The sequence below is a fragment of the Oncorhynchus mykiss genome, unplaced genomic scaffold, assembly GCF_013265735.2.
Source record: "Oncorhynchus mykiss isolate Arlee unplaced genomic scaffold, USDA_OmykA_1.1 un_scaffold_854, whole genome shotgun sequence".
NCBI lineage: Eukaryota > Metazoa > Chordata > Actinopteri > Salmoniformes > Salmonidae > Oncorhynchus > Oncorhynchus mykiss.
The window spans coordinates 35,001-43,803 of record NW_023494301.1 but is presented as its reverse complement, the minus strand read 5'-3'; the positions used below and the strand labels follow the sequence as shown (position 1 = coordinate 43,803).

Here is an 8,803-nt window from a genome sequence, read left to right as displayed (position 1 = left end):
CTGCCTTGTGGAATTTCAACTCTTTGTCCGTTTTTTCCCACAAGGCTGAAATATGTGCCCTCGCTTTGAAATAAGTAAGCAAGGTTAGTTTGTATTTCATCCAACAATCTGTGCTACAAATTATGGCTACAGTATATGCAATTTCATCCACTTTTTGAGATTGCCTTTCGCTTACGGCCACACCGGCCTGAGTACGCCTGATCTCGTCCGATCTCGGAAGCTAAGCAGGGTCGGGCCTGGTTAGTACTTGGATGGGAGACCGCCTGGGAATACCAGGTGCTGTAAGCTTTTTGTCACTGCCTTGTGGAATTTCAACTCTTTGTCCGTTTTTTCCCACAAGGCTGAAATATGTGCCCTCGCTTTGAAATAAGTAAGCAAGGTTAGTTTGTATTTCATCCAACAATCTGTGCTACAAATTATGGCTACAGTATATGCAATTTCATCCACTTTTTGAGATTGCCTTTCGCTTGCGGCCACACTGGCCTGAGTACGCCTGATCTCGTCCGATCTCGGAAGCTAAGCAGGGTCGGGCCTGGTTAGTACTTGGATGGGAGACCGCCTGGGAATACCAGGTGCTGTAAGCTTTTTGTCACTGCCTTGTGGAATTTCAACTCTTTGTCCGTTTTTTCCCACAAGGCTGAAATATGTGCCCTCGCTTTGAAATAAGTAAGCAAGGTTAGTTTGTATTTCATCCAACAATCTGTGCTACAAATTATGGCTACAGTATATGCAATTTCTTCCACTTTTTGAGTGACACAAAGATGCTTATCTAAATGGTGGAAATGCAACAGCTGTTAATCAGGCTCACTTTGACTTTACATAGTGCACCAAGAGATAGTTTCTCGCTTACGGCCACACCGGCCTGAGTACGCCTGATCTCGTCCGATCTCGGAAGCTAAGCAGGGTCGGGCCTGGTTAGTACTTGGATGGGAGACCGCCTGGGAATACCAGGTGCTGTAAGCTTTTTGTCACTGCCTTGTGGAATTTCAACTCTTTGTCCGTTTTTTCCCACAAGGCTGAAATATGTGCCCTCGCTTTGAAATAAGTAAGCAAGGTTAGTTTGTATTTCATCCAACAATCTGTGCTACAAATTATGGCTACAGTATATGCAATTTCATCCACTTTTTGAGATTGCCTTTCGCTTGCGGCCACACTGGCCTGAGTACGCCTGATCTCGTCCGATCTCGGAAGCTAAGCAGGGTCGGGCCTGGTTAGTACTTGGATGGGAGACCGCCTGGGAATACCAGGTGCTGTAAGCTTTTTGTCACTGCCTTGTGGAATTTCAACTCTTTGTCCGTTTTTTCCCACAAGGCTGAAATATGTGCCCTCGCTTTGAAATAAGTAAGCAAGGTTAGTTTGTATTTCATCCAACAATCTGTGCTACAAATTATGGCTACAGTATATGCAATTTCTTCCACTTTTTGAGTGACACAAAGATGCTTATCTAAATGGTGGAAATGCAACAGCTGTTAATCAGGCTCACTTTGACTTTACATAGTGCACCAAGAGATAGTTTCTCGCTTACGGCCACACCTGCCTGAGTACGCCTGATCTCGTCCGATCTCGGAAGCTAAGCAGGGTCGGGCCTGGTTAGTACTTGGATGGGAGACCGCCTGGGAATACCAGGTGCTGTAAGCTTTTTGTCACTGCCTTGTGGAATTTCAACTCTTTGTCCGTTTTTTCCCACAAGGCTGAAATATGTGCCCTCGCTTTGAAATAAGTAAGCAAGGTTAGTTTGTATTTCATCCAACAATCTGTGCTACAAATTATGGCTACAGTATATGCAATTTCTTCCACTTTTTGAGTGACACAAAGATGCTTATCTAAATGGTGGAAATGCAACAGCTGTTAATCAGGCTCACTTTGACTTTACATAGTGCACCAAGAGATAGTTTCTCGCTTACGGCCACACCGGCCTGAGTACGCCTGATCTCGTCCGATCTCGGAAGCTAAGCAGGGTCGGGCCTGGTTAGTACTTGAATGGGAGACCGCCTGGGAATACCAGGTGCTGTAAGCTTTTTGTCACTGCCTTGTGGAATTTCAACTCTTTGTCCGTTTTTTCCCACAAGGCTGAAATATGTGCCCTCGCTTTGAAATAAGTAAGCAAGGTTAGTTTGTATTTCATCCAACAATCTGTGCTACAAATTATGGCTACAGTATATGCAATTTCATCCACTTTTTGAGATTGCCTTTCGCTTACGGCCACACCGGCCTGAGTACGCCTGATCTCGTCCGATCTCGGAAGCTAAGCAGGGTCGGGCCTGGTTAGTACTTGGATGGGAGACCGCCTGGGAATACCAGGTGCTGTAAGCTTTTTGTCACTGCCTTGTGGAATTTCAACTCTTTGTCCGTTTTTTCCCACAAGGCTGAAATATGTGCCCTCGCTTTGAAATAAGTAAGCAAGGTTAGTTTGTATTTCATCCAACAATCTGTGCTACAAATTATGGCTACAGTATATGCAATTTCTTCCACTTTTTGAGTGACACAAAGATGCTTATCTAAATGGTGGAAATGCAACAGCTGTTAATCAGGCTCACTTTGACTTTACATAGTGCACCAAGAGATAGTTTCTCGCTTACGGCCACACCGGCCTGAGTACGCCTGATCTCGTCCGATCTCGGAAGCTAAGCAGGGTCGGGCCTGGTTAGTACTTGGATGGGAGACCGCCTGGGAATACCAGGTGCTGTAAGCTTTTTGTCACTGCCTTGTGGAATTTCAACTCTTTGTCCGTTTTTTCCCACAAGGCTGAAATATGTGCCCTCGCTTTGAAATAAGTAAGCAAGGTTAGTTTGTATTTCATCCAACAATCTGTGCTACAAATTATGGCTACAGTATATGCAATTTCATCCACTTTTTGAGATTGCCTTTCGCTTACGGCCACACCGGCCTGAGTATGCCTGATCTCGTCCGATCTTGGAAGCTAAGCAGGGTCGGGCCTGGTTAGTACTTGGATGGGAGACCGCCTGGGAATACCAGGTGCTGTAAGCTTTTTGTCACTGCCTTGTGGAATTTCAACTCTTTGTCCGTTTTTTCCCACAAGGCTGAAATATGTGCCCTCGCTTTGAAATAAGTAAGCAAGGTTAGTTTGTATTTCATCCAACAATCTGTGCTACAAATTATGGCTACAGTATATGCAATTTCTTCCACTTTTTGAGTGACACAAAGATGCTTATCTAAATGGTGGAAATGCAACAGCTGTTAATCAGGCTCACTTTGACTTTACATAGTGCACCAAGAGATAGTTTCTCGCTTACGGCCACACCGGCCTGAGTACGCCTGATCTCGTCCGATCTCGGAAGCTAAGCAGGGTCGGGCCTGGTTAGTACTTGAATGGGAGACCGCCTGGGAATACCAGGTGCTGTAAGCTTTTTGTCACTGCCTTGTGGAATTTCAACTCTTTGTCCGTTTTTTCCCACAAGGCTGAAATATGTGCCCTCGCTTTGAAATAAGTAAGCAAGGTTAGTTTGTATTTCATCCAACAATCTGTGCTACAAATTATGGCTACAGTATATGCAATTTCTTCCACTTTTTGAGTGACACAAAGATGCTTATCTAAATGGTGGAAATGCAACAGCTGTTAATCAGGCTCACTTTGACTTTACATAGTGCACCAAGAGATAGTTTCTCGCTTACGGCCACACCGGCCTGAGTACGCACCTGTTGATGGGTAATTGACGCACGTGTGAGTGATTGCGCTGAGACTGAGTGTTTGCTCTAGAGAGTTTGTGTTGGAGTTTTGAGCTTTTTGAAGTACAATTTCTTTTTTGTAAATTGATTAAGTTAGATTTATAGTTTGGGGTTGTTCCCCGGCAGCATATTGCTGTTTGGGGGACTTTCCTCCTGTCGTTATTCGGATGGATACAATGGCTTTGACCAACGCTGGAAAAAAGACTACGAACAAAGGAAACATGGATAATGGCGCTGCAGCAAGACAGGCGCAAAAATATGAAAAGAATTTAACAGTGGCTGTTGAAATTATGGGAGAAGAGAAGATTACAATGATGGAGGTATTGAGAGGGATTAAAGAAGTTTGTGGACTGGTCTGCGGCTGTCGGGTCAAAGATGAAAAGCGATTTGAAGTGACGCTGTCAAGTGCGAGAGGGAAAGAAAAACTGATGGATGGATTTAAAATCCGGAGCTGTCGAATCATGGCAAAGGATCTATCGCTGGATGAGATGGTTGTATCCTTCTTAAACCTCCCAGTATATATTACAGACGAGGACATCACAGAGCGGCTAAGAGCATGGGGTGTGTCTGCTATATCGCCGGTGAAAAGGCGCTACTGGCCGGGGACGGACATTGCTGATGGGACGCGCTTCTGTAAAGTTAGGTTCACAGACACTGTGCGCTCGTTGCCATATTCTGCCAAATTTGAAACGTTGGAAGGGGCTGAGTACTTCAGAGTAATACACGATCGGCAGGTCAAGGTCTGTAGGCTGTGTATCCAGCCAGGGCACGTACTACGAGAGTGCCCTGATTTCGTATGTCATAAGTGTGGTGAGCAGGGGCATTACGCACGAGAGTGCAAAGGGAGGAGAGAGCGAGGTTGTGTTGGATGCGGGAGGGGTGTAGCGCAGTGCTCCTGTCCCCATGGGGAAGGTGCTCAGGACTGGGCATCACAGGATTTCAGCGCAAATAGTGTCGTGGAGGAGAACGAGGTGGAGGAAGCTGGGGAGGAAATTGGCATGAGTGAGCAACCCCAGGGAGAGAAGGAGGACGAAGAACAGAGGCAGCCAGAGGAGGAAGTGGAGACGGAGCCTTGTACTGAAGGAAGGGAGGCACCCAAGGATGGAGGGATAAGCTCAAGCCTAGACGATGTGGAGTTGGAGGGCGATCCACGGGGAGAGGGGGGCTCCTCTAGGGAGGTGGATACTGCAAGGGATGACTCTCGCAAACGTAAAGAGTTTGAAGAAGAACTGACGGAGGAAGAGAGGGAGAGCTTACGGATTTGGAGGTTGGAGAATAAAAGGAACATGATAATTAAGAAGAAAAAGAAGATGGATGGTTGATCATTGAGGACTAGGAGGGAGGCTGGAGTTGGTGGATGCCTTCTCTGCGGATGTGTTGTGTCTTAGGGAGACTCATTGGACTGAGCAGTGTATGGGTGAAATAAGGCAGAGATGGAATGGACAAATGTACGTGAGTAGAGGTGCTGTGCGGGCATGTGGGGTAGCTATTTTGGTAAAACATAGTTATGTCTAATTTAAATGATGTGCAGATACTGTGGGTAGAATGGGGATGTATAGGTCTAAGCAGGAGGATTTAGAGAGTGTGTTTATGAAGGATTGTGGATTTATTACTGTGGGGGAGGATGGTGGTTTGGTGCATGGGGTTTGATGTGTAAAGTTTAAGAGATATTCAGTAAACATTTTGAAGGAATTGTTTTGAGAATGTCTTAGGTTCTACTTGATAAGGAGGTGATTTGAAACCCTCTATTCTTATGGAATTTGGTTTAACAAAGTATTGTATGCAAATGGTTGTATAATCTTGGTTTTGGTATATTCATTAATTTGGCTTTCTGATTGATTTGACAGGGGGTGAATTGTGTGCCTGCCAATGTCTAGTATTGTGTTGATTAAAATGGTTTGTGTATTTTGTTGATTACAATGGTTTGTGTATATTAAATTTGTATGTAATGTAAATGAGAATTTTGATAATAAAAAAAAATAATAATAAAAAAAAAAAAAAAAAAAGTACGCCTGATCTCGTCCGATCTCGGAAGCTAAGCAGGGTCGGGCCTGGTTAGTACTTGGATGGGAGACCGCCTGGGAATACCAGGTGCTGTAAGCTTTTTGTCACTGCCTTGTGGAATTTCAACTCTTTGTCCGTTTTTTCCCACAAGGCTGAAATATGTGCCCTCGCTTTGAAATAAGTAAGCAAGGTTAGTTTGTATTTCATCCAACAATCTGTGCTACAAATTATGGCTACAGTATATGCAATTTCATCCATTTTTTGAGATTGCTTTTCGCTTACGGCCACACCGGCCTGAGTACGCCTGATCTCGTCCGATCTCGGAAGCTAAGCAGGGTCGGGCCTGGTTAGTTCTTGGATGGGAGACCGCCTGGGAATACCAGGTGCTGTAAGCTTTTTGTCACTGCCTTGTGGAATTTCAACTCTTTGTCCGTTTTTTCCCACAAGGCTGAAATATGTGCCCTCGCTTTGAAATAAGTAAGCAAGGTTAGTTTGTATTTCATCCAACAATCTGTGCTACAAATTATGGCTACAGTATATGCAATTTCATCCACTTTTTGAGATTGCCTTTCGCTTACGGCCACACCGGCCTGAGTACGCCTGATCTCGTCCGATCTCGGAAGCTAAGCAGGGTCGGGCCTGGTTAGTACTTGAATGGGAGACCGCCTGGGAATACCAGGTGCTGTAAGCTTTTTGTCACTGCCTTGTGGAATTTCAACTCTTTGTCCGTTTTTTCCCACAAGGCTGAAATATGTGCCCTCGCTTTGAAATAAGTAAGCAAGGTTAGTTTGTATTTCATCCAACAATCTGTGCTACAAATTATGGCTACAGTATATGCAATTTCTTCCACTTTTTGAGTGACACAAAGATGCTTATCTAAATGGTGGAAATGCAACAGCTGTTAATCAGGCTCACTTTGACTTTACATAGTGCACCAAGAGATAGTTTCTCGCTTACGGCCACACCGGCCTGAGTACGCACCTGTTGATGGGTAATTGACGCACGTGTGAGTGATTGCGCTGAGACTGAGTGTTTGCTCTAGAGAGTTTGTGTTGGAGTTTTGAGCTTTTTGAAGTACAATTTCTTTTTTGTAAATTGATTAAGTTAGATTTATAGTTTGGGGTTGTTCCCCGGCAGCATATTGCTGTTTGGGGGACTTTCCTCCTGTCGTTATTCGGATGGATACAATGGCTTTGACCAACGCTGGAAAAAAGACTACGAACAAAGGAAACATGGATAATGGCGCTGCAGCAAGACAGGCGCAAAAATATGAAAAGAATTTAACAGTGGCTGTTGAAATTATGGGAGAAGAGAAGATTACAATGATGGAGGTATTGAGAGGGATTAAAGAAGTTTGTGGACTGGTCTGCGGCTGTCGGGTCAAAGATGAAAAGCGATTTGAAGTGACGCTGTCAAGTGCGAGAGGGAAAGAAAAACTGATGGATGGATTTAAAATCCGGAGCTGTCGAATCATGGCAAAGGATCTATCGCTGGATGAGATGGTTGTATCCTTCTTAAACCTCCCAGTATATATTACAGACGAGGACATCACAGAGCGGCTAAGAGCATGGGGTGTGTCTGCTATATCGCCGGTGAAAAGGCGCTACTGGCCGGGGACGGACATTGCTGATGGGACGCGCTTCTGTAAAGTTAGGTTCACAGACACTGTGCGCTCGTTGCCATATTCTGCCAAATTTGAAACGTTGGAAGGGGCTGAGTACTTCAGAGTAATACACGATCGGCAGGTCAAGGTCTGTAGGCTGTGTATCCAGCCAGGGCACGTACTACGAGAGTGCCCTGATTTCGTATGTCATAAGTGTGGTGAGCAGGGGCATTACGCACGAGAGTGCAAAGGGAGGAGAGAGCGAGGTTGTGTTGGATGCGGGAGGGGTGTAGCGCAGTGCTCCTGTCCCCATGGGGAAGGTGCTCAGGACTGGGCATCACAGGATTTCAGCGCAAATAGTGTCGTGGAGGAGAACGAGGTGGAGGAAGCTGGGGAGGAAATTGGCATGAGTGAGCAACCCCAGGGAGAGAAGGAGGACGAAGAACAGAGGCAGCCAGAGGAGGAAGTGGAGACGGAGCCTTGTACTGAAGGAAGGGAGGCACCCAAGGATGGAGGGATAAGCTCAAGCCTAGACGATGTGGAGTTGGAGGGCGATCCACGGGGAGAGGGGGGCTCCTCTAGGGAGGTGGATACTGCAAGGGATGACTCTCGCAAACGTAAAGAGTTTGAAGAAGAACTGACGGAGGAAGAGAGGGAGAGCTTACGGATTTGGAGGTTGGAGAATAAAAGGAACATGATAATTAAGAAGAAAAAGAAGATGGATGGTTGATCATTGAGGACTAGGAGGGAGGCTGGAGTTGGTGGATGCCTTCTCTGCGGATGTGTTGTGTCTTAGGGAGACTCATTGGACTGAGCAGTGTATGGGTGAAATAAGGCAGAGATGGAATGGACAAATGTACGTGAGTAGAGGTGCTGTGCGGGCATGTGGGGTAGCTATTTTGGTAAAACATAGTTATGTCTAATTTAAATGATGTGCAGATACTGTGGGTAGAATGGGGATGTATAGGTCTAAGCAGGAGGATTTAGAGAGTGTGTTTATGAAGGATTGTGGATTTATTACTGTGGGGGAGGATGGTGGTTTGGTGCATGGGGTTTGATGTGTAAAGTTTAAGAGATATTCAGTAAACATTTTGAAGGAATTGTTTTGAGAATGTCTTAGGTTCTACTTGATAAGGAGGTGATTTGAAACCCTCTATTCTTATGGAATTTGGTTTAACAAAGTATTGTATGCAAATGGTTGTATAATCTTGGTTTTGGTATATTCATTAATTTGGCTTTCTGATTGATTTGACAGGGGGTGAATTGTGTGCCTGCCAATGTCTAGTATTGTGTTGATTAAAATGGTTTGTGTATTTTGTTGATTACAATGGTTTGTGTATATTAAATTTGTATGTAATGTAAATGAGAATTTTGATAATAAAAAAAAATAATAATAAAAAAAAAAAAAAAAAAGTACGCCTGATCTCGTCCGATCTCGGAAGCTAAGCAGGGTCGGGCCTGGTTAGTACTTGGATGGGAGACCGCCTGGGAATACCAGGTGCTGTAAGC

The 8,803-nt window shown here is 44.9% G+C and overlaps 12 non-coding genes across 12 annotated transcripts; all 12 read left to right on the top strand.

Moving 5' to 3' along the window:
* The first annotated feature begins 169 nt into the window (after positions 1–169).
* Positions 170–288, top strand: LOC118963313. The gene has a single exon (XR_005050492.1). It is a non-coding gene; the product is annotated as a 5S ribosomal RNA (ribosomal RNA).
* Positions 289–465: 177 nt separating this feature from the next.
* Positions 466–584, top strand: LOC118963252. Its single transcript, XR_005050445.1, has one exon. It is a non-coding gene; the product is annotated as a 5S ribosomal RNA (ribosomal RNA).
* Positions 585–844: 260 nt separating this feature from the next.
* LOC118963312 lies at positions 845–963 on the top strand. The gene has a single exon (XR_005050491.1). It is a non-coding gene; the product is annotated as a 5S ribosomal RNA (ribosomal RNA).
* Positions 964–1,140: 177 nt separating this feature from the next.
* LOC118963251 lies at positions 1,141–1,259 on the top strand. The gene has a single exon (XR_005050444.1). It is a non-coding gene; the product is annotated as a 5S ribosomal RNA (ribosomal RNA).
* Positions 1,260–1,519: 260 nt separating this feature from the next.
* LOC118963314 lies at positions 1,520–1,638 on the top strand. Its single transcript, XR_005050493.1, has one exon. It is a non-coding gene; the product is annotated as a 5S ribosomal RNA (ribosomal RNA).
* A 260-nt stretch (positions 1,639–1,898) lies between these two features.
* Positions 1,899–2,017, top strand: LOC118963320. The gene has a single exon (XR_005050499.1). It is a non-coding gene; the product is annotated as a 5S ribosomal RNA (ribosomal RNA).
* A 177-nt stretch (positions 2,018–2,194) lies between these two features.
* On the top strand, positions 2,195–2,313 carry LOC118963311. Its single transcript, XR_005050490.1, has one exon. It is a non-coding gene; the product is annotated as a 5S ribosomal RNA (ribosomal RNA).
* Positions 2,314–2,573: 260 nt separating this feature from the next.
* Positions 2,574–2,692, top strand: LOC118963310. The gene has a single exon (XR_005050489.1). It is a non-coding gene; the product is annotated as a 5S ribosomal RNA (ribosomal RNA).
* A 177-nt stretch (positions 2,693–2,869) lies between these two features.
* LOC118963266 lies at positions 2,870–2,988 on the top strand. The gene has a single exon (XR_005050459.1). It is a non-coding gene; the product is annotated as a 5S ribosomal RNA (ribosomal RNA).
* A 260-nt stretch (positions 2,989–3,248) lies between these two features.
* LOC118963319 lies at positions 3,249–3,367 on the top strand. Its single transcript, XR_005050498.1, has one exon. It is a non-coding gene; the product is annotated as a 5S ribosomal RNA (ribosomal RNA).
* Positions 3,368–5,967: 2,600 nt separating this feature from the next.
* Positions 5,968–6,086, top strand: LOC118963254. The gene has a single exon (XR_005050447.1). It is a non-coding gene; the product is annotated as a 5S ribosomal RNA (ribosomal RNA).
* A 177-nt stretch (positions 6,087–6,263) lies between these two features.
* Positions 6,264–6,382, top strand: LOC118963317. The gene has a single exon (XR_005050496.1). It is a non-coding gene; the product is annotated as a 5S ribosomal RNA (ribosomal RNA).
* Positions 6,383–8,803: the final 2,421 nt, after the last annotated feature.